General features: G+C 45.6%; 1 protein-coding gene across 15 annotated transcripts in view; it reads left to right on the top strand.

Moving 5' to 3' along the window:
• The window catches only part of BCL11A (BCL11 transcription factor A), a 101540-nt gene that overhangs the window by 60372 nt on the left and 16259 nt on the right, over nucleotides 1–24909 (top strand). The window contains exon 1 of one of the 15 annotated variants that reach the window (XM_024998955.2): nucleotides 17139–24605. The exons of the other annotated variants lie outside the window; for them this stretch is intronic. The gene's annotated coding sequence lies outside the window, so the exon portion shown is untranslated. Of the gene's footprint in view, nucleotides 1–17138; nucleotides 24606–24909 lie in introns of those variants that run through there. 15 annotated transcript variants of the gene reach the window in all.

Below are 24909 nucleotides of genomic sequence, written 5' to 3'. Positions count from 1 at the left end.
TAGGTCTCCTAAGTAATGCAGGTGCACCTCACTCACAGGGCTTCACTTTCCCTTTCTCAGTTTATTGCCCGTAGCAGTCTCTGTTTTGTTTTCTTGGGACTTCCCCAGTGGCTCTGACGGTTAAGAGTCTGCCCTCACATGGGAGACCCGGGTTCAATCCCTGGGTTGGGAAGATCCCCTGGAGAAGAAAATGGCAACCCACTCCAGTATTCTTGCCTGGAAAATCCCACGGATGGAGAAGCCATGTAATTGCATATCTGGGACAAGCAAAGTCTTACATTTGGAAATAGTGTTATAACTCAGTAAGTTGTGTCGAGCCTCACTTGGCTCATTCTCAATTTGTTTGGGCTTCCCTGATAGCTCAGTTGGTAAAGAATCCACCTGCAATTCAGGAAACCCTGGTTTGGGAAGGGAAACCTTCTCCTGGGTTGGAGAAGAGAAAGGCTACCTACTCCAGTATTCTGGCCTGGAGAATTCCATGGACTGTATAGTCCATGGGGTTGCAAAGAGTCGGACACGACTGAGCGACTTCCCTTCACTTCCCCTTGAGTTGTTTTTCTATTTAAGGTGGCTGCCCCTCTTTTGTCCGCTCTCCCTCCACTTCCTGTGTCTTCTCTTGGCCTGCCTCTGCCGCTGCTGGGGGCCACTGCAGCTCCAGTCTCAAGGCTCCAGCTCCCTCAAGGAGCTTTCTGCTTCATGGTCACCTGTTGTCTCCTAGCCCTGCCCTGTCACAGCCAGTGAGGGAGGGGAGAGGGGAGGGGGAATCCTCACATCATCTGGGGATTCTCTGTGTCCACAGCTCTGGGCAGCAGCTGGGGGCCCTTCCGAGGGAGGCCTTGATGTTGTCTTCCTTCCCAAGGCCTTTTGGCAAGGTAGAAGTTATCTTCAGGACCCTTGGCTGCTGTTCAATTACACAGCTAGTAGGGGAGGTCAGTCACCCCCCTTTCTGACCTGGAGAGGGGGAGGCTCTCAGGACTCTCAGCACCACATTTAATAGTTACTCCTGACTCAGAAGGGGGTCTCAGTCCTAAAGAATGGCCATTATAAAAATGTTTTGGGGTCATTTCCCATCATTCCACTAGAGTATCAGAAAGGTCTCTGCTTGGAATAAGGTGACATTTGCTAATTGAGCCAGGCTGCGATACAGGCTTTGGAGTTGAATTCCTTGAGGACTAGGAGGATGGGGATGGGACAGGCTGTAAGGTGACAAAATGGGGGTTCCCTGGACTCTCAAACTCAAAAACTTTTTTGTGTTCTCAAAACTTGAGTTCCTCTAGATATTATTTATCTAAGAGAAATAAAGACATGCATTCATACAAATACATATATGCAAATGTTCATTGGAACATTGTTCCTAATAGTCAAAAAATGGTAACAACTCAAATGCCAGTCGATAGGTGAATGGATAAACAAATTGCAGTACTGCCATACAGTGGAATATTCAATTTAAGAATGAAATGGTAATACATCTAACAACATGGATGAATCTCAAAATCATTCTGCTCAGTGGAAGAAGTTAAAAGGTTTAATGCAGTTTGATTCCATTTACATGAGATTTTAGAAAAATCAAAACTAAAATGATGAGAAGTAGATCAGTGTTTAAAAGGGGTCAGGGGATTAGGAGAAGGGATTGACTGCAAAGGGGCATGAGAAGACTTTTTAAAGCGATGGAAATGTCCTCTGTCTGATTTTGGTGGAAGTTCTACAACTGTATACAATTAGCAGAATTCATCAAACTGTACACTTAAAGTAAGTGACTGTCGTATGTAAATTATGCCCCAATAAAGCTAAAAAATAAAAACCAACACTTGAATTGGACCATCATGGAAGGCTGTCTGTCTGTCTCTAGCTTTTAACTGTTTGCATCATCTCAAGACTCTAGCCATCTCTGGGCAGATTTAGAGATTTGGGTTTGGAGATTTCATGGAAGTCGGTAATGCCTGGAGCGAGGCAGAAGCAGACTGAGATGATGCTTTCCACCATGAGCAGAGCACATGTGAGAAATTCATGGGCACTTGTGAGTGTGTGAGGTGAGGAACAGTAAGGGGAGGGGATTTATTTCATAAACCAGAGGGCTTTAAAATATAAAAGGGGAGAATATGCCTGAGTCAGTCTTACTCACTGATATATCTTCTCTTTGGGTGGAGGGTGATCCCAACCGTGTGACTGTCTGGTGAATTCCTGTAAAGTGAGAATTTTTGTGTTTTTAACATCCATCTTCCTCTGCAAATCATCTCTCATGCAAAACTTAAGGTTGTCAGCGTACATGTGACATCTAGACTTTCCTCATTCATTTGGTAGACTTGAGGGGACTGCCTTTTCTGAGCCTAGCTTATGCTAAGGCCATGTAGATTTGAATCCTTACACGGAAAACCTCCGTGTGTGTGGCGTTGGGTTGCACTGGGCACAAGGCCTGACTCCGGGACTTGGCTGTCAAGATGGAAAAGGGATGCCCTGGATGCCTTGATGTGAACATTCAGCCCAGCCTGTGCCTTGAGGGCGACATTACAAATAATAGTTAAATTAGTTGTTGCCCTCATTTTTCTAGGGAGTTCCCTTTACAAACTAGGATAGATAAAGTGGCCATGTTTCCTTCTCTCTGGCCTCAGAGTGAAGTCCTTTTTGATGATGCTAGATTCAAGAGAATATTAAAAGTATGTTTTTAGAGCTTAGCGTTTTGCCTTCATTGTGTGCTTCAGCCAAACCTAATGTCTTTGCAGCTGACCAAGGTTGAAATTGAGCTAGAGGGCTGTGCAGACTTAAAGATGAGTTTCCTGTAAAGATGTTAGTTTTTGGTAACTGACAGCCAGACTCAATCAACCTGGCACATGCTCTGGTTGGTGCCTGGGCTTCACTTCTGCTCTTCTCTAGGGTGTGGAATGGCTGTTTAAAGAGGGTGGATATTACTGCTAATCTTTGTGTAGCATAACAGGTTACTGCCACTTGCCTTTTTTTTATCTGGAAATACAAGCAGATATCAGAAGGGAACTGTTTGTGGCTACAGAGATGGTTAAAATTGTCATTATGAACAGAAATGATACTTGGAAAAATAACTTTCCTTTTAGGAAGGCAAATCAGTCATTTAACCACTATTTGTTGAGTTTCTAAGATATATGTATATCATATATCACATGCTGTGCTGGGTCCTTTGAAATGAAATAAAAATAAATGGAAGACAGAGTCCTTGCACTTCAGGAGCACATTGGGAAGGTGTAGAATTAAGGAGGGGCATTGAGAGGTAATGAGCGATGGAAGGACTGGTTATGTGTCCAGGGTGGTGCAGGGAATGTGTGCTCCTTAAGGTCAGGAAAGGCAGAGAGTGATTCTTTATGCCAAGGTGACCAGCAGACTTTTAGCTTGGCCTTGGATATGAACAGGAAATCAGAGAGGAGGAAGAAAAGCCTGAAAGAATTTTAAACTAACCTGAACCCAAATGCACTTTTCTGGATGATGTAAGAGAAAAGTTTATATAGGAGTATTAAATAGACATTTGAGAGGGGAAGGGAGGTTTTTGGGGCCCAGGAGATTAGCCAGGGATGCATGGAGAGTCAAAAGGAAAGCAGAGACCCTAGTGAACCCAGAATGTTCTAGAGGAGGACTAGCTTCTATTAGGATTTGAAGTGGTCAGAACATCTTTGTAGCTTCCGTCATGGTACTTCCTCCTCCTGGCCAGAGTTTTCTTTTGAGACAGATGTTGGTCAAACAAGCTTTTTTTGTCTGTGGTTGATCACTTGGTGTACAGCATGGCTTCTGGTCCTGGACAATGAGGAGGGCATTTTAGCAGAAGGCAGGGTAGTTGTGTGTTCACTGCAAAAGGAATGTAAGCTTCTAGGAGACTTGGCAGCTTTGGGGAAAATCTCACAGTGGCAGAAGTTAATTAGGTAGTAGAGTAGAACTGACTTCCAAGAGCTGGTATTATGTGGATGTGCTATGGGCCACACGACAAAAAGGAAATGGGATGAGAAAGGGTGTAAATGACTAACAGGGACCTGTCAGCAGGTGGACTGCTGTTGACCAGCTCCCCAGAGTGAAGGTAGTTAGGTGTTTCCACTTTGTCTTCCCCAAACTCTCTAAAGCAACTGTTCCACTGGCGTTAAAGACATCCTTCAGGAACCTCTTGGTTTCCTATTGTTTATGACCAACAGCAATGTTTTCTTCCTTTCTTTGAAGATAATTTGGGGTGGTAGTGACTTCGGGCTAATTTTGATTCTTTGGTCACTGATTTAAAATTTTTATTGTTATTTTTTTTTGCATTAACCAAAACTAGAAAAGTTTCCCTGAATCCCCTGAAATGTGTTTCCTTTCATTGGGAAAGCCAACTATCTCTAGCCATAACAGGGTTTACACTGAATTGTATAAGTGATACTGACTTCTGTGTCAGCAAAAAATGAAACGAAAACTGATCATAGATGACATTACCTAAATGACAGTACCTACGTGTGTCCTTTCTTTCACATTTGCTGTAATCCTGTTATGGCATTGTCCTATTACCTCAAGTACTGTCATCTTTAAATGCTGTCAGATCGTAACTGGATTGCCAAGGACAGAGGAGAGGAATCAGGGAAAAGTCAATGGCATTTCCCAACACACTGCAGAGATGGGCTTCTTCCCTGTCTCGTGGTTGAATTCTTGGAGAAATTGTTCGGCGAAAACGATGACTCAGGTGTCCTACAGGCTTTGATGAAATAGCCAACTTCACTCCTTGTGTTTCTAGAAGGAAAGAAAGAAACAGTCTCTTTCAACAGCCAATGAGGCAGACTCTTCCAGGATAACGTTCGTGAATCTACAGAATGAGAATGCATTATACGTGTTATTCAGCTCAAAACTAATGACAAAGAGAGGGTTATTTGTGAGAGTTTAACATCCAACAGTGTTTGTAAAATTTATTTTTAACTGAAAGATAATTGCTTCACAGTATTGTGTTGGTTTCTACCAAGCATCAAAATCCAATTGTTTTTTAATAATGTTTCCTCAGATTTGGTTAGGGGATTCCATTTTAGAGACGGGAAAACTGAGTCATAAGATGCCTAGAGGTAGAGGTTCCCAGATCATTTGTATCTTACATTTATGCCATATGCCCAGGTTCTTCTCACATATTTAGACTAAATTCTAATCCAGGTTTCTTACAAAGTGTTCATAAATTTCCAGTCTTCACTTTTCTGCAGCTTCCTTAGTTAGAATAGCTGATGGTGAAATGACTGCATTGAAATTAAGCCTCTCACTTTTTGTATTCCATTGCTTATAAATAAGGGAGTGAGAAATAGTATCTCTGAACACCCTTATTAAGGCAGGTTTGGCTGCCAGAGAGTAGGGCTAACCAAAGGGGATGGGCGGACACCTTTTTCATGCTTTTTTTTTTTTCACTTTGCATTTTATAACGGTATAATTTAGTTTTTCCTTAATCTGATTCTGTGTTCATTTTTTAAATATATAGTGTTGTTTAGTATGTTCTATTATTTATAGCCCTCCAGAAGGATCCCAAGGGAAGGTAATCTCCATTTGAGAAGATGATTTCCCATTTCCATACAGATGACGAAAAAGTCACTGCCCACTGCATGCCACCCACCCCCTGCCCATGGTTGAGTTTTCTTCTCCCGATCTTGGTGTGGGGTGCTATGGGCTGCACCCGAAAGCCTGATGGGAGATGCAATGTGTGATGTGCTGACGCTAACGCAAAAGGACTGCCTAATGGACTTGGAAAATATAGGTTAGGGGGTTTTATGGGATATCAAATTATCTTATTCTTTCTCCAATTAAAGACAAAACACTATATTAAGTAGATTATTACATGGATAAAAGGTTAGAGCTTCACAGACTTAGAGGGGTACCCTGGCATTCCCCTTCCTGCCTGTGGCAGAGGCCCGTGGCGAGTAACATATCAAAGGCAGGCAGATACCCTGTTTGTAGGACTCTGAGATGTCTGAATAGTCAAGTTAGATTCATAGGAGGGATGTTTTGCTTTAGTTTTGAATTTCCTGAGTCCTTTTCATTCTGATAGAATAGCAGTCTTAAAATGAAAGTTTAATTTGTCCTGATTCTATTTCATTTAGCAGGGAAAGAGGTGAAAACATGAAAGGGGAATGCAGGGCGAGAGCAGTGGCCATGCTTGAGAGACAAGTGGCTTCACAGGGTGTTGGGCAGAAATGCCGCTCCATGAAGAGGTGTGGTCATTTTGAGACTATGGGCTGCTTCTCTGTCATACCAGGATGTGTTGGTGTATCACCTAATGCTTTAACGCTGCCTTGGTCAACCGTCTAGTGCATAAAGGTCTTCCTGGAAGACATTCCAGATCCAGTCCTCATGTGGAGTTGGAGCTCCTGTGGGTCTTACAATAGTCTACCAGCTAATCCATCATACCTCCCACTTCTGTGCAAAACGTGTTTGTGTGAACATGCATATGAGTGTGCATGTGCAGTCTAAGCATAGCTTTCTTGAATTTCTCACTTCAGTACTTAACTATACATATGTCCATAAAGTGGACTCTGAGCATTTGGCCACTGTGTTGTCTCATTGTTTGGGAAGAAGGCATGAGTGCCCAGTTGGAGGTGGGGCAAGGTAGGCTGGTAGAACTGTGGTTGGTGTCTCCGTCTGATGTGTGGGGGAGAGAATGAGTCACAAGGCATTCTCTGCGAATGAGCCATGGTCCACCATGGTCCATGAGCCATGGTCCACTGTACCATCAGTGCGGTGATGGTGAAAGTTTGAGGACCAACCTCCCCAGGAGGTCTTGACCTTTCAGCAGCCTTTCAGTCAAATCCATTTCAGAATGGTGAAGAGCTTGCTGCTGTCCCTCTATTTTTGACCAAAGCAGTGGTGTTAGATATAGATTTAAATCTGTATAGATGTATATCTTTGGGTAGATATAGAAATAGATCCCTATATATACTAAACAGATTTTGTGTGTGTGTGTGTGTGTGTGTGCTTGTGCATATGTGTGCACCTATGTGGGTATGTGAAAGGAGAGAGCCAGAGCAGAGGGTTGGAGAAAGAAAGTTGGGAAAGAAACACTAAAATGTGCAGTCTCATTCCCCAGCCCTCCTTTTGAAAATGGGGATCTGGTAAGCAATATATATTTCTGAGAGAAGACAAAGCCATCTCTTGGGCAAAAGGGTTTTTCTGGGGAGACGTGGAATTGCTGTGTGACCTTAGGGAAATACTTGACTTCTCTGGGTTGAGCTCAGCCCAGTGTTCACAAAGAGCAATGCTGATATTTACAGACTACGTTTGACTATCCCAAGTGAGTCCTCTCACCTCAGAATAGCAAGCTTTATTTCTCATATCTAGGTTGCTGGGACAGTTTCCTAGGAACCTAATATTCAGCAGCTTTATGACGTTGGATGCAGGGTTTTTCTTTGTAAATGATTCGATTGGGTTTCACTACTTTTCACATTATTTCCCAGGTCTAGGTTTTTTCTTATATTTTCCTCACAGGCAGAATCTTAAATGATCCTGATTTTTTTCCCAGTTAACTCAAAGGCACCAAGGCTCAAGGCTTTCCTAGGACTGGTGTCTGGAGGCCAATGACCAAGCTGAAGCCACAGGATGTCTGTAGAGGCCTGGGTGCCCACTGGGGTCAGCTGCCCACCGTGGCTGATGAGGATCCTAGCTTTGGGATTCTTGCTGGGGTTATCTTGCTCTACCCTTCTTGGTTGCTGTGACTTGAGCTCATCCTGGGTTTGTGTGAGTTCATCAGTCCAGCCTCTGGCATCCCCTACCCCACTGGATCCTGCTGCAGTTCTTAAGGCAATTCCGAGGCCAGGGTTCCATTCCCTTCAGCTTCCTGCATTCGTGTGAGATCTGCTTAGGAATTGGGCTTTGGCCTTGAGACCAGTCCACTTGGGAACTGTGGTGGCAAAGGATAGTTGTTCCTCCAGGGCTGTCCCTTGTTTGGTGGGGGGTGAAGATGAGCAAATAATTTTTCTGTTTCCTATTTTGATTTAAAATGCTGGTCTCTATTTTTGGCCAAGTCTTGGGCAAATGCCACAGAGGGTTTTTTTGTTTTTTGTTTTTTTTTGCTTGAACTTGATGAAATTTAGATGAACTTGATGAAATGAACACAAATTTACACACACATGGTCTTCACATCACCAGCACCCCCACTTCTCCAGCCCCTGACCAGCACATAATGGATTACTCCTAAATAAGGCTTCCTAAATTTTGAGGTCTTGCTTTGCATGGTGATAAGGGCAGAAGACCTCAGCCCCATATGCCTTTTGGCTTGAGTTGTTAACCTTTCCTTCCTTCCTCCTTCTTTTTTCTCCCCGTTCAAGGTCTTCCTTTTCTTAAGAAAAAAATGTGAGGCATGCTGGGAGTGTAGACTTGCCCTCCACCTCACCAGGTGCATTTACTGACCAGCACACACACACAAAAAAGGAAATAGTTTTTTGAAAGGGGAGGGGGTAGTTTCTGTTCCACAATCACGGCTATTTCAATGAAAAGCAACCTGGTTTATCTATAAAACCTACTTCCCTTTCTGGTGTGTTGTGACTGTTTTGAACTCCTCTGCCAGGAGAGTAAAGGGAGGGGAGGTGAGAGAAGGGAGGTATGGAAAGGTGATGGAAAGGAGAGACAGAGGTGGAAAGGAGAAGAAAAAGGAGAAGAGAAAAGAGGGAGTGAGAAAGACAGGACTGACATTTGGGCTATTTTTAGCTGGACTTGAATGCAGATTTCATCAGGCTCTTGGGCTGTGTGGAAACAGACTGTGTGGACAGTCACCTTGCCTGGAACTTCCTGCGAAGTGGCCGTGGTGACTGAATTTTCTGACACTGTCAGAGTTTGGACAACCCTGCCAGCTCCTGGGAGGGGAGCGCCACCGCTGTCACGGGCGCTTGAAGCCTCGAAAGCACACGCTGTCGATAGTGACCTGCATTTGCGGAAACTCTAAGGGCTTTCTAATTACCGGAGGAGATCCAAATTAGAGGAAAGCTGTTCGACAAGCCCCCTCGCATGAGCTAAGTGTCACAGTGCAGATAATCATTACATCTAACAAGCTCCTGATTTTTAACAGAAGCTATGAGGTGAACTCGTTTATAATGGTTCTGTTTCAAGGTGCGGTGGGGGGAGGTGGGGAACCACCCTGGCCTGAAAAAGAAGAAAGAAAGAAGGAAGGGAATAAAGAAAGAACAAGAAGGGGAAAAGAAAATAGGGGGTAAAAAATAGGAAAACCAGGAGGAAAAAAAAATGAAAAGAGACTCTCATGCGAGTGCTTAGACTCTACGCCTGGTTCTTGCTTTTGTCGCTGGCTGGAGCAATCAGATACATCTTCTGTTTTAGATTTTCCTTACTGTAATCTATTTCTGTGAATATGCCAGCTCGTTCATTTGATGTTTCCCGGAGACAAGCCTCCTCTGTGAGTTATTTCTGACCATTGCAGCATTCCACAGGGTCTGAATTGTTGAAAGCAGTGACCCAAACCATAACAACTTGAATATTACAATCGAAACACGTGATGTAGACAGTGGTTGATTTGGGGCTGTATCTTGGATGGACCTCATCTGTCTCCAGGGACTTGCCTGAGATCCCTTGGGGTCTGTCTGAGCTCAGACCTCCTGACCCTGTCCAGAGCTCAGTGCTCAGGGCAGTGGAATTTAAGTCCTGGTTTGAGGCGATTTTAACCAGCTTTCAAAGGCCCGAGTGGAGCCGATCATTTGTGGACCTTCCTTTCTGGGTGTTCCCCCTGTCAAAACCGTTTCTCCACATGGGATACACATCAGAGGGGGAAAGGGCTGTAAACCTTGAGGGTTGGCCAACAAGGTTCAGGAAGCACAGTATTAAGAGCCGCACTTCTCTTATTCCTGTTGATTCTCCCCAAACTCCCCACACTATCCTTGCAGTTATTCATTGGAAATAAAATAATATAAATCACACTGCCTGATTCTTTTCCAGTGCCTCACAGAATAATCACAGGCTGAAGTGCAGGTTTTCTTGCCGTGCGTTGATCAGTAAATCAGATTTTGAGCATTTATCAGCAAAAGTTAGATTTAAGCATCATTCCTGTAATGTTTGAAAGAAAGAAGATTTGTTCCGGTGGGGACTCTGCCAATCAGTGATCTTCCAGCTTGACTCTGCTATCAATTATTGTTGCAATTATTTGTCTAGTTGGATATTTAAAATGTCATCAGAAAGAGATGATTACATATTCCAGAAAGCAAGGCACTGTATAATCAGATGAACTGAATCCAGTTAAATGTAGTGTGGTACCAACCTGTCCTTCAAAGTGGAATTCTTGAGCTACCACCGACGGCAGCAGCCTTCTGCCCGGTTTTCAGGAAGCCGATCTTAACCTTGGGATGCAGCGTGCTGCTGGGGTCGGGTGATACTCAATTATGGGAAACTTTCCAAGTCTGAAAATGGAATTGCTCCTTCAGATACACAAGAAGTGCATTTTGGGTTATCTCATTCAATTCATCTGCAAATCTATAAATAAGAAGTCCCTCTATTCTTCTTGCTTCCTGTGGATTTAAATGCCAAATCCTGATTTGTGGCAAAGTTGTCACATGTCCCTTTTCCCACTCTCTCTCTGCCTGGTGCCCAGGATCTAAGCGGTGGCAGTAGAAATTACAACTGTTTGGAAGCCAAGAAAAAGCTCCATTTCTCACTTTTCTCCAATTCCGGATATTCTCGGCCCTGCTCCATCCATCAGCCATCTCCCCACACACCTCCTCCACCACACACCCGCCTTCTGTCCACACCACCAACAGGAAACAAATACAGCTCCAATTTTTTTTTTTAAATGGAGGCAAAGAAACCACAACCTGAACAAATAACAAAAATACTCCCACCAAACTGTCTACATAGAACGATCACAAATGTTCTAAATGTGTAGAAATCACCCCTTCACCAGGCCTGCCCCCTCTCTGGGCATCAAGAGTGCCCCTGAAGAATGAGATTCTAGATCCGAGAGTGTTTTCCACGCCGTCAGCCAGGAAATGTTAGTCCATCCCCATTATTAAAACCAAGTGTAGGTTCCGGAGATGTTTTCTGTATCTCGGTGGGTTTCATGAATTTGAGAATTTTTGCAGGACTTTTTCTAGTTCATGTCCCAGAGAGCATGCTGAGCTCTTATGATTCCAGAACCCCATGGTGGTCAAAAGGCTTTTCCCACCATATTATAAAATTTTGGGGTGAGGAATCTGCTAGAAAATTCATCTCGTCTGTGAGGTGGGAGTGGGGATGGGGAGAGACCTTTCAGAACACAGGAGCCCTGGGTTGTGTGTGCTGGAGCATGTGGGAGAGAGAAAGAGGTAGGGAGTGGAGAATCTAGAAAAATGACTTAAAAAACATCACATTTCATTGAAATGGAGAAAAGATATTGTCTCTGCTGCCATCACCTCCTGTCATCTTCATCTTGCCTGGGTTTCCCTGCCAGGCCTTGCAGCTTGGGGTGATTGGGATCAGCTGACCACGCTGCCCTACCAGGGGAGGTAGAACTTGCTTTGAGCCTGGAAAGCAGGTTATATGCTTATGGTGGGTGGGTGAGGTGGATATGTGAAGACCACAAAGCAAGGGTGCCAAGGGCCGAGTTTAGCTCTTAGGAGATGTAGAGGGGGCCTGGGGGTCTGAATGGTTTTGCTTTTCCTGGGATCCCTGCCTCATTTTTGTTCTCAGGGTGTACGTGTTTCTCTCTTGTTCTCCGGCACATCCCATAGGCAGGGGCTGGGCTTGGGCCTGGGGCTCGGGCTGGGCAGGGACATGCCAGTCATTTGGCTGGGAAGCCCTGGTCCCGCTGAGCACTCCAGGGCTTTGCACCCTCTTCCCTGCCCTCCACAGGGTGGTGCCAGGATCGAGGACAGTCGGGGGATGAGGCGTGGGCTGCTGCAGGCAGCCTCCTGCATATGAGGCGGGGAGGCAGATGAGGTCATCCACACAGCCTTCCACGCACCTTCCAGAGCTAGCCTTATTTACCCTTTTAGTGGAGCAAAACCATGTGATCTAAAGAGGATTCCTTGAACTGAAGGACTTTGCACTGTTCCCTTTCTCAGGGCAGAAAGATGGGGCTGTAGGTAGGGGATGAGAATAGAGGAAAGTGTAGGAGATTACTGAAAAAAAAAAAAAAAAATGAGATGATGAAGGAGAGGAAAGGCAGCCGGACTAGGTAATTGGGACCAATTCATCAGAAGGCTTAAGGAAATTTGACATCTATTGTAACTCTTCTAACTGTATAATTACGCAGCGTTTGGAAAGTGAATTATTAACTTGATTGTCTATAATGACCATTGAGTAAATATACAGTCACAGGTTGTCAACATCATACAGTGAACTGATGGGCCAGCAGCCACTTTCAACTGGTTGTAATCATCTCCTGGGTCAAGGCTGACCTGGAGGCTCCGGGGTTAGTGAATCATTTACGGGAGAGACCTCAGCGACTCCAGGAAGGCAAGGTCCCCCTGCTCACTGCTGGGTCCTTGGCAGCTCCTTTCAGCCCAGGTCATTTAGAATCACCCTTCAGGAAGAAAAGTACCCTGAACAGCATGTGATTTAAGAGTATTGATTGAAGGGATGGTACTGGGTGAGGAGAGGTGGACAGTGCGCGATTGGGTCTCAGAAGGCTGGACTTTATTTGGGACCAGAAGTGGTGGACACATGAGGATCAGATGAAGCCCTGGACCCATAGTGTGAGGTGGGAGGTCGTTTGCCGGCCCTGCCTTTGTCTGACCAGGGGCCTTGGTGCCCCCCGCCCCCTGAGCTGCAGTGCCCCGGCCCTAGGTGCGGGGTCGGGTGCGGGATGGGGGGTGTAATCTCAGTGGGGCCTCCTCCTGGGGAAGTCCGCAGCTCGCTCCACACTGGAGGAGCAGCCGTGTCAGCCAAGAGCCGCAGGCCATAAATGCAAAGTATGGTTTAACAAAAGCAGCTTTTGAGTGAGAAAGCTGAGTGGAGTTGTCTCAACCTGTCAACTTCAGATTTCTTTCTTCCTCCCCCATAAATCAAAAAACGGTTGGTGGAAGGGAGGGACAGAAGCGTTTCATTTTCAGATTTTGTAAGAAAATAAAATCAAATCAAAAGAACCTGTCCCACGCTGATACCTTACATGCCAGGTTTGAGCCCGAGGCAAATTTTTGTGGCCATGTAATAAGCCTCTTTAAAATGGTGACAGACCCTTGACTCTTTGCCTTGAATTACACTGATAAAAGACATTTTATTGCGTTAGAGCCGGGGCAGGAGTACAGGATGGTTCTTGCCTGGTCGGCCTCTTTGAAACCCCGTCAGCCCTGCTGTCCACACTCCGCCGCCTGACAGGGCTGGAGTGTGATGGTGGCGGAGATCTGTGGGCCGGTGACAGAGGGGGCTTTTAGCCTGAGGGGCTTGTTAGGGAGAGGGAAGCGACTCCATTCCTAGTGCACCTGGGAGACCTTGACGTGGGTGGCTCCGGGTCGGTCTCACGTCTGGCGCTGCATAGAAAGGAGTGTAACTGGGGCCTCATTTGCCAGGCAGTCTTAGATTCAAAACAAGAAATGATCCTGGGGACTCCCTTCTCATGTGGGACCCCCTTGATGTCTGTAGAAACAGGAAAGGAGGTTGTGGCTCCAGTGCCCGGAGAGGCCAGGTGTCACAAGCTGAGTTCTCAAGCGGACCTGTCCAGTGGGTGGAGAGGATGGTGTGTTCTTGGCTTGGGGAGCTTGGAGGAGTCTGATAGCTTTGTGTGTTCCCTCATTGAATCATCAGAATTAGCAAGCCCGAGAACAGCCGGTGGTACCTCCCGAGTGACTGCAAATCATACACGTGGGCATCTTTTTTTATTCAAGAAATTCTTTCCAGGTTGGTCAGTGGGATAAATGCAGGATTTGAAATTGGGTAAAAAGCCAGGAAAATGAACTCTGAGGCCAAGAAAACAGGCCTCCAGTCGATAGGCTGTGTCTGCCTCTCCTTTGTTCTGTGGGGCTGTCAGAGAGGTTAGGACTGAGGCCAGGGCTTGGAGGAGGAAGGTGCTGAGCGACAGAGCCCATGGGAGCAGAAGTCGGAGGAGCCTGTGGGCGGGCAGAGGCCTGTTTCTGAAACAAGGACTTGCTGCCGTGGGACGAGGCCTGGCCTCGAAGCCCCAGAACCCTCCTTGAGTCAATCTCACCTCAGGCGAGAGGGCAGCCTAGTTTTGTTCCTGAAGAAATGTCAGAGCCTGACCTGCTAGACCATTTTTTTTTTTTTTTTTAAGTTTGTAGAGCTTTGAAGCCTTAAATTAGTTCTCATAATTTCCAAGCAGTTCTGTATTAACCATCGGACATAATAAGTTTTAATTCTGGAGAATGGCTAATTCCGGTGCTAAGGATCTCTTGGCCAAGGTTGTCACAGAGCATTAGGCCCTTAGAGCGTGCCTTTCCCCCACTTCCCTGGATGCTCACACCCCATTTTACCGTCCCAGGAAGGCAACACACTGCCTGCAAATGTCTTTAAGACGAGCACCAAGACACTCAGACGGCCTGGAGGGCTCTGAGGTGAATGGTGAACGGGGAGCACAGCTTGGTCCCCAGGTCGGAGGGCAGGACTTTGAGTTCCAGCCCTGCCCTCACTACCTGAAGCAGGATGCCTGAGAGATCTTCCATCACCCAGGGAGGTGAAGCTAACACCTTCCCTCACCCCACAGGAATCCTGTGGGGTCAGAATGTGAGGAAGAAGGCTTTGAGGAAAAGATAAAGCCCTGCACAGAGCCCGCAACATACTTCCTTTTTTATTTTAGCTACACCTTACGACAGGCAGAACTTCTCCAACAAGGGATCAAACCCACACCTCCTCTGTGGACGCATGGAGTCTGAACCCCTGGACTACCACGGAAGTCCCATGACATACTTTATTAAGAAGGACAAGGCTTGGAGGCTTGACCAGGCCTTCCTGGGGCCACCTGTGCTTCTGTGCCCTTTTTCTTTGAAGGTTGCACACACCAGTCCTGGAAGATGAAACCAGAAAATCTCCCAGCTCTCTGGGCCTGCTCATATCCACCTACCATGCTTCTTTCCTCCAGCAGCATCGCTGCCCACATCTCACCAACATCCTCCTCCACAAGGCCTGAGAACACCTGAAAATATCAGGGGCATTCCTATAAGTGCCAAGCTTGGTTTTCTTTAGCTTATTCTGGCATTTTCTTGAGATTGATAAAATGGTTATGTGGAGGCATAAATTCTGTTTGTTGCGAGTTGACATAGATAAAAAAGGCTCAGGGTGGCCCCTTCAGAGGAATTTGGGAGTTGCGTGTTCTGCTTGCTTTGATAGAGAAGTCCTTCTCTGCCCTGGCTGGTGTTATCAGAATTAAACGTTTGCTGAGGAAATGGTCAGTCTCATTGGATCCACGTTTACAGCCCGAATGCCTTCCTTCCCTCAAGGGCTTCCCAGGTGGCGCTAGTGGTAAAGAACCCGCCTGCCAATGCAGGAGACGTTAGAGACTCTGGTTCAACCCCTGGGTTGGGAAGATCCCCTGGAGGAGGGCATGGCAACCCACTCCAGTATTTTTGCCTGGAGAATCCCATGGACAGAGGAGCCTGGCAGGCTACAGTCCATAGGGTTGCAAAGAGTCGGACACGACTGAAGTAACTTAGCACAGCACGTCATGTGAAAATGCATGTTCCTCCAGGCATCAAATCCTGGAGAGATGCAGGTGTAGCTTTCCAGGTGCTGGGGCTATGATTTTCCGGCCTTTTCTTCTTTTCTCTGTGGGGTGAGTGGGGTCTGTGAATACATGTGCGTGAGGCTGGACAATTAGGGCAAAAGAAACATGTCTGGGACTTCAGTTTCTTCATTAATCACCCCTTCTTCTAACCACAAAGGTACTGCGGTTGAGTCCCACTTTAAGAAAGTCCAATACACACCAAATCTCATCAATGGAAACCGATAAATTAGAGGGTGATTTTTCACATTACAGAAAGATTGTTAACTTTTCAAAAGGTTTCGCCACAGGGTTCCTTTAAATAGTGAGCTCCCCCACTGAATTTAAAGTGTTTGTTTACAGATCATTAACTACTTGACAGAGAGGTTGGGGAGGGGGTGGAGGAAGAAGCACTTAAAAGGTAAAAGTGTTAGAAGCCCTGCCAATTTTCGATGAGCCTGGAAGGGTGATGAAACATCCCTGAAATTATGTCCGTTAGCAAATGTGATTCAGTTTACAGAAATTCAGTTTACACTCGGCTTTCCAGGAACACTGCAAGTTGGCCGAGGCAGGGACCACAGGGCGCTGGGGCCTGGCTTCTCTGGTTGGGGTGGCTGGGAGAGCACTCTGGCTTCTCTCAGAGTCCTGTGTGTGCCCTCATGTACAGGGGGTGCCAGGCTCTGGCATGAGGCCAATCTTTGCCACTGGCCTTCTGGCACGGACAGCAGAGACCTTTCCCCTTGACATTTAGCCTGAGTTTGTGGGAAATTCCTTCCTGGTTCTCTCTGACCTTCAGTCTCTTTGGCTCAGGACTCACCTAGGTTTCCTGTTGAAACTCAAGACAGGTAAGCTTTGCGAGACTGTGCCCCAGGAGATTGGAAACCAGCACCAGGCCTACATTCTGAGTCTTAAGAATTAGCCTGGGGACCAGCCCACACTGGCCTCATCCTGCCAGGTCATAACAGGGTATAGTTCCATCCTGGCCACCTTCTAGGATGGGCCGTAGTAGGTGTCTTACTTGTGCCCTTGATCTGGTCCCAAGGAGACTCAAGACTCGCTTGGGAGAAAGAACTCATTCATCTACTCCAGTCTTCTTTTTCTAAAGATGAGAAAACTTAGGGCCAGTAAGGGGAAGTGCTTTACTCAAAGTCACATAGCTGGTGAATGGCAGAGTTGGGATTGAAGAACTTAAATTCCTGATTTTGTTTTAGCAGTCTCTATAGAGGAATGGGGCTTCCCTGGTGGCTCAGAGGTTAAAGCGTCTGCCTGGAATGCAGGAAACCAGGGTTCGATCCCTGCGTTGGGAAGATCCCCTGGAGAAGGAAATGGCAACCCACTCCAGTACTCTTGCCTGGAGAAGCCCATGGAGAGAGAAGCCTGGTAGGCTACAGTCCATGGGGTCGCAAAGAGTCAGACACGACTGAGCAACTTCACTTTCTATAGAGGAATGAGCCCCTAACATCCTACAGGAAGAAGGGAATCTGGAAAGAGATTCAGGGGACCCATGAAGGAAGGAACCCATTGGGCAAGGCCCCTTTAAAACTTGTTTCCCAATTCCACTAAATAACCTGAAAAATAATCTTGGGTAGAGGCAAGTGCACACACACACATGCATGCAAGCGCACACACACACACACACACACACACACACACACACACACTCACACACACTCTCCCTCACACCCCACCACACACAAACAGATTCCTCCATATAAGGACTCAGAGCTGGAGTAGGGTTACCCCCGCCCTCCCCAGGGCTTTGAAGAGAAGAAAGCAGGGAAATTTGGAGGGAAGGTCAAGCTGATGATTGAAGAGACACAGCAGTATAGGAAAATCTCCACATTTCTTGCACAGTCGTTTGTTGAAAATGTGTCAGCAAGTACAAGGCCATCTGAAACTAGCAATGATACATCTGAAATAGATTATTTAAGCCGGGGAGGTGGTATTGCGAGGAAGAACATGGCTATCAGCACTTGTTTGGCTGACTCAGAGGAATAAAACACAGTGAATTCTGCCTTGGCAGACCACCCACCATTCATCAGGGGGAGAAACAGTCAAGGTGGGGGGGGGACGGGGCAGGAACAAAACAGGACAGATGAACTTTCATAGTTTCACCAGCATCCACATGGCTGCAACCATTATTGTAAGAAAATGTGATGTTCGAAAATAAGAAGCTGTGAAAGCTGAATCCTTCACAAAAGTCCTGAGGGTTTATTTATTTAGATGACTATATCCTCTCTTGTCAACTGAGTGGATTTGTCCATGATGTTTTGATTTATATATACTACCTGTTGAGCCCGTTTGCTCTGAGTATACCTGGAGCTTTGCTTCTCTCTGGGCATCCACACTTGCCTTTTCTTTTACCTAGAAAGGCCTTCCTCTTGACTCTCCAGGTCTAGTCCCTAAATTACCTCTTCCTCAGAGCCACTGTCCTATCTTCCAAAATTCCTTTGAATTCCATTGCAGTTTATCTGTACTTGTCTTGTGACACACTTTCTACTTTGGAGCATAGCGATTCCTTTCCAGGTCTGTCTTCTCTACTAGATGGAGTTTCCTGTAGGGAAGTCCGTGTCTGAGTTTTCTTTGTTTTGCCCACAGAGGTAGCCCATTGCTTTGGGCATTATAGGCACTCCGTAAATAGTTGTTGAATGAATGTGTCAAAGAATGAATGAATGGAATTTATACTGGGTACACAAATTTTGCATAGTGAGGTACACAGTTAAACCAAGGGAAAAAAAAAACTGTCGTATAAGATGATTTGTCTTTTTATGCAGCTGCCCTTCCAGTCTCCTCAAGTTCCACCATTCTAAGGGAAGAGCTTAAAATGTAATAAAAATTTATCTAATTCACGATCAAGTGAAAATACTTTGGGCCTAGAGCCAAAGAATATTATTGGAATGAACTTTTTTCAACACCCTAAATTTAACCAGCTGGAATTCTTTTTTTAAGTACCATCCTATTCAACCTTTTGAAATGAAGGATTTGCCTTTTAGTGGGAAATCTGCATTTCAACACAAAGATGGAACAACACAATAATGTCTTTGGCTTACTTATTCTTCTGAAAAGCAGGCTCCCTTTTTTTTTTTTTTTTGAATTATATGCTTTGCTTATGTTAAAGGCACAGATTGCAGAAAATTCTGTTTAGGCCTGACAGATTGGTGGCTTGCATTTTTTCATTTTTATAGATAAAGGGGCATGAAAGATGTCATCTCTTCTCCCCACTGATAGAGTAGATGCCTAGGGTGAGAACTCTTTTAACAGGTGAAATTAGTAACATGTTGTTTAGATAATCAAGGCTCTGAGATGATAGAATTGGTTTAAAAAAGGAGGGGGGCAGAGTTTTTAAGTGAGTGATTGATGAGATTAAAGTCACTGGTGAAGTATCTAGGAATACAAGGACCATGAACAAGTTTCAGCAAAGAAATTCTATCAAGTGATGTCTGTAGAATTCTTGTTTGCTTTTGATTGTACAGAACATCACAAGTTGGTAAAATCTTAGCCAGTGAAAAAGCATAGTGATGGGAGACGTGCTCACATAAATGCTCGTTTCTAGAACAAAAGGGAATGCAATTTTGACAATATCAGAAGGTTAATTAAGAAGTCTGTGAGCAGTGATAAAGCTGGCACATTTTCAGTCAGACTGACACAACTCAAGACACAGGTATTGCTAATGTTGGCTCTATAATATTGTATTAGTCAAACTATAATATACATACTCTAGTAAGTCACAGGATCTGAGAGATGAAGGCTGGCATCTGTCCTAAACAGAGGGTCAGGAGATAGAAGGACATTCAGTGGATTTGCTTTCAGTTAGATAAAGAAGCCTCTATCCTAGACTAGCTGCACTGTCGTTATTTTTGTGATTTAGATGCAGTAATATTACTACAACTAGAATGAATTCATTCATGGAACTTTACAAACTTTCAGGATGCATTTAAGTGTACTCTGTAATTTGGCTATTGGCAGGGTGTAGAGAAGAGACTTGAGAATGCTGGAGCTGGAAGGGACAGTTCAGATCAGATCAAATCAGATCAGTCACTTTGCGACCCCATGAATCGCAGCACGCCAGGCCTCCCTGTCCATCACCAACTCCCAGAGTTCACTCAGACTCACGTCCATTGAGTCAGTGATGCCATCCAGCCATCTCATCCTCTGTCGTCCCCTTCTCCTCCTGCCCCCAATCCCTCCCAGCATCAGAGTCTTTTCCAGTGAGTCAACTCTTCGCATGAGGTGGCCAAAGAACTGGAGTTTTAGCTTTAGCATCATTCCTTCCGAAGAAACCCCAGGGCTGATCTCCTTTAGAATGGACTGGTCGGATCTCCTTGCAGTCCAAGGGACTCTCAAGAGTCTTCTCCAACACCATAGTTCAAAAGCATCAATTCTTTGGTGCTCAGCCTTCTTCACAGTCCAACTCTCACATCCATACATGACCATAGGAAAAACCATAACCTTGACTAGATGAACCTTTGTTGGCAAAGTAATGTCTCTGCTTTTGAAGATGCTATCTAGGTTGGTCATAACTTTCCTTCCAAGGAGTAAGCGTCTTTTAATTTCATGGCTGCAGTCACCATCTGTAGTGATTTTGGAGCCCAGAAAAATAAAGTCTAACACTGTTTCCACTGTTTCCCCATCTATTTCCCATGAAGTGGTGGGACCGGATGCCATGATCTTCATTTTCTGAATGTTGAGCTTTAAGCCAACTTTTTCAGTCTCCACTTTCACTTTCATCAAGAGGCTTTTGAGTTCCTCTTCACTTTCTGCCATAAGGGTGGTGTCATCTGCATATCTGAGGTTATTGATATTTCTCCCGGCAATCTTGATTCCAGCTTTTGCTTCTTCCAGTCCAGCGTTTCTCATGATGTTCTCTGCATATAAGTTAAATAAACAGGGTGACAATATACAGCCTTGACGAACTCCTTTTCCTATTTGGAACCAGGGTCCTTTATTTTGGCCTGTCACCAATAGAGAGATTCTTCCCCATTATAGTGGACTGTCATCCATTCTTTTCAAGGAGACCCAAGGTGAGTGGGAGGTCACATTTCACAGGGTGACCCTTCCTCTTGGGGAGAGCTCTACTCCCGTGCTTCATCTTGTTAGGAAAACAGGGAAATTATCTAGAAATGTGTGTTTAAGAAAAGAAATACATAGATGCACATATACACTTTAGCGAACAGCAAACATCCATACATGTATGTACTTCTCTAGAGAGGCCTGGGTTTTCAAATCTTGATAAAAGTCGGCACCTGGAGCAGTCATGCAGTGCTTTGAAAATGTTGCCTTGTGCTCGGCTGTTTCCGCCCATTTGTACATCAGCAGGATTACTTGTTGATTGGTAGACAGTGATGTGGCTATATGACATACCCAGGGATTCGTTTTGGAAACAAATAGCAGGTCAATAGTTAAGGAGTCTTTGAGATGTTCTTGAGGAAACCTAGAACTTGATTTAATGATCTTCAATTCCAGGGACGTCCCACCTGGCTTATAGCGCTCTCTGTCAAAAGTTGGTCCTGATGCACATAGAAATGTAAAGTGACCTGTGCACAACATTCAGTCAAAACCATTCCCAATTCAGTAAAGATTTTTAATGAGACTTGAGAAAAATAAAATTCATTATTTATTATTCAGCCATAAGGAACCATTGTAACCTAATAATGCATAAGGTCCCTGGGGAAGGAAACATCAACCCACTCCAGTATTCTTGCCTGGGAAATCCCACGGAGAGAGGAGCCCAGCAGGCTCCATTCCATGGAGTCCCAATGAGTCAGATATGACTTAGTAAGTAAACAACAACAACAAATGCATAAGGCATTTCTGAGGCCCTAAATGGAAATGCTGGGTCTGGAGAGACTTTTATGCAACAGAACAGGTTAAAGTGCTTTTCACCAGAGGAGTACAAGGCATATGAAAAGATTGATTCAGAAGAGGGCCACATATTTGCAAGTCCAGAAAGGGAAACAGGAGTCCAGTACTGGCTACATTACACCATGCAGCGTGGCACAGCTGCATTCACAAACACTTCCACTTTTGTGGAAGCAGTGAGGACATCATCTGCCTGGCAAAAGCTGGTTGGGAAGTTATGCAAAGAGCGTTCCCTGTTTGAGTCTGGGGCTGTTCCTGGTTAATGAGGAAGGGTGGAACCTTGGACTCCACATGGAGGTATCCTTAGGAATTTCCCAAGCTTGCTCTGGTCCTAAAGGAGGTGAGTTCCAGACAACCTCATAGCCAGTGGATCTCTGCCAGGAGAACATCAAAGCTTCCAGCTTCCATGCCTCCTCTTACCCTAAGACAGTGCTTATGAAACTGGATTGTGCATACAAATCCCTGGGAGTGCTTGCTAGACAGAGGTTTTTGTACTCCACTCCGCCCCTCCCCATCAACCCAGTTTTTGATTTAGTAAGTCTAAGGAAGGGCCTGGGACTTTGCATTTCCTTTTTTTGGGGTGGGGTGGGGGGACTTCGCATTTCCAAACAAGCTCCCAGGTGATGCTGATGTTGGGCTTGGGTCTGCACTTTGAGAACCACTGCCCTGAGAGGACTACCAAAGAAATAAAGGGAGCATAGGTCAACTGCCTACTTCCCTGCCAGCCAGCCGAGTCCACCTCCCCCTGGGGAGAATGAAAATGTGGGTGGGAGGAGAAGAGGCCCTCAGTCAGGGGCAGCCTGGGGGGTGGGCAGAGCTGCTGGTTGAAGGTGATGCTTAGAAGCATTAATTGTGAGACTCGACTCTGTCTAAACTGTGATGAAATAATTGAAAGCATCATAGCAAAAAGTTAAGCCCTAGGGAGGCTATTAACAGTTTAGCATTTCCAGTTCCTGTGGGGATGTTGATTCTGCTTACCAAGGAGAATGTGTTTAGAGATATGTTTGGTGGGAGAGGCTGCAGAATCAGCTGGGGCTGCCCATTGCCTTTGGTTCGTGGGGGAAGAGAAATGCAAGTATGAGTCTCACTCACAGAGACAGTGTCAGGAGCTTGTTTGGCTCATAGGAATGGTTTTGTTTCTCTTCTGCTGACTCTCAGAGGGGAAGCAGAGGTAGAGGATGACAACAGTGGAGGTGAGCCAGGAGGCGCAGGAAGCAGATCAGGTGTTGTTTTCTAATTTTGAAACCAAGTCAGTTCATTCAGACTGTTTGAAAGGCCCACTCAACACCTCTGGGCTGCATTCTCCTCCAAGAGCGGTTATTCCTCCCAGTGGTTCAAGAGAAAGAGATCCCTCCTCACTGGTACTTCTTGGGCAGTGCAGAACATGGTGGGAACCACAAGAGGGAAGGAGAGAGATGGATATCCCAGAAAAGAGCACTGGATGGACAGTCAGGAGACTGATTCTGATCTTCACTTTGTGATTAACCATCCGTCTAGCTATGAGCCAGTCACTTCATTTCTCAAGGCCTCAGTTTCCCCACGGAGAAGGCAGTGGCACCCCACTCCAGTACTCTTGCCTGGAAAATCCCATGGATGGAAGAGCCTGGTAGGCTGCAGTCCATGGGGTCGCTAAGACATGACTGAGCGACTTTACTTTCACTTTTCACTTTCATGCATTGGAGAAGAAAATGGCAACCCACTCCAGTGTTCTTGCCTGCAGAATCCCAGGGACGGGGGAGCCTGGTGGGCTGCCGTCTGTGGGGTCACACAGAGTCGGACATGACTGAAGTGACTTAGCAGCTTAGCAGCAGCAGTTTCCCCATCTACAAAATGAAGGCATTGGACTTGATGATCTCTAAGGTTTTTTACAGTTCAGAAACCAAAACCAAATCTTGGTGCTAGGTACTCAGAGACTTTCCTTGGTGAGGCCTCACTTTGCCCTGTGGCCTAGTGCTATGGGAAACGGGGTTAGGCTGCTACCCCCAGAAGCTTGGTTTGCTCTAGGCCAGTGGGTTAGTTGAGGAGTTTGCCAACAAGAGATGCATGCAATTGGTTAGGCCTGGACAAGGTTAACAGTTCTCCAGTTTCTTGCTGGAGGTCTAGTCAAGGCACCAAAGGGTTGCTTCCCAGAGTCAGGGGTGGGGAATATGAAACGAGACTACCCGCATCTGAACATCTAAGTACCTTGTTGCTCTCATGTTGGGGTCATAGTACCCTGTTGTGTGGGTCTCCTAAGAAATGGATTTCAGTCTTGGTGACAAACAAATTTATTCAATAGCTGAGGCAAGAACAAGTGCAAAAATGCATTCTCAGATTTCTCATTGAAAAACGCTATGACTAAATCTGTAGTTAATTTCACCCTCACCTCTCAATTCATGGAATGTAAGCAGTTGGTTGAAGGCATGCTTGTTTTCTAAGTCCAGTCTTCAGCTTTTGCTGGTTCATCGTGTGGTATTTGTTTTTTGGGGGGGTTGGGGATGGTCAGGGAGGAGGACTTGCCTCTGTAGATGGTCCTAGGCAGCCTCCCTGGGCAGGCCTGGTAACAACAGACTTAAGAGCTTCCACGAGCGCCACGCCATTGTTAGCCACCAGGCTCCTTATGAAAGGGAACCTTGTGCTGGTCGCCCTGGCTGTTCTTGGCAGTGTGATCTATAGAAGGAGAACAGGACGTATTTTACACTTGAGACCTGCTATCCTAGAGTATAACAACAACTCTTCTAAGTGCTCTTAATATTAAGCTAATGGAAAACATACTCTGTTTACTCACCATCAAAGTCTGTTTTTCTTCTCTGCTGCCTCCCCCAGTCATCTCAAACTCCAAGCCGCTAGAGCGCACGGAGCGTCCCTGCTCCGTCCCTCTCTTCTGTGTCTCAAGATTGACTTATCCATGCTTGGTTAGCTCAAGGTGGCCTTGCAAAAGCTAGGAACTCACCATATAAACCATACAATCCCCAGGTTGCGCAAACCCAATATTTCCTTTTTCACAAAAATCTCAGTGCTAGAAATGCTTGATTTATGGCTAGATTTATGTTTATTAGTGTGAGCAGTCATTTTTCCTCACCAGGATGCAGCCCAGTGCAGTGGAATAGAGAAGGTGGGCCACTCTTTCTGGGTGCTGCTGTTTTTGGAGTGCTGGTTGTCTTCTAGTCACTGAGTGGCAGGATTCCTTATCCTAAAGGTGAGGATTTGGCCAAATTACCTTAACCTTCGAAGTCTAGTCTTTACGTTGCTTTGTGCTATAAGAAGACATGTCTATATGGGGTACTCCATGAATAGAATTCCAAGTCCTGAGATGTCCATGGTTTCCCTATCATTGAAGGTGCTAAATACAGCAGGGGAAGTGTAGGACAGGGAAGGCAGAGTGGAACTCTGTTCCAGAAGGAGAGAGTCACAAACGCACTCATTTTCTGTTACCATATTGTTTTTTGCTTGAACTTGTCTATAAGTAAAGTAAAGGTATGCACGTAAGCCAGCCTTGCAGA

This window comes from Bos taurus, chromosome 11 (assembly GCF_002263795.3).
Source record: "Bos taurus isolate L1 Dominette 01449 registration number 42190680 breed Hereford chromosome 11, ARS-UCD2.0, whole genome shotgun sequence".
Taxonomy (NCBI): Eukaryota; Metazoa; Chordata; class Mammalia; order Artiodactyla; family Bovidae; genus Bos; species Bos taurus.
This window is presented reverse-complemented; position numbering and strand designations above follow the sequence as displayed.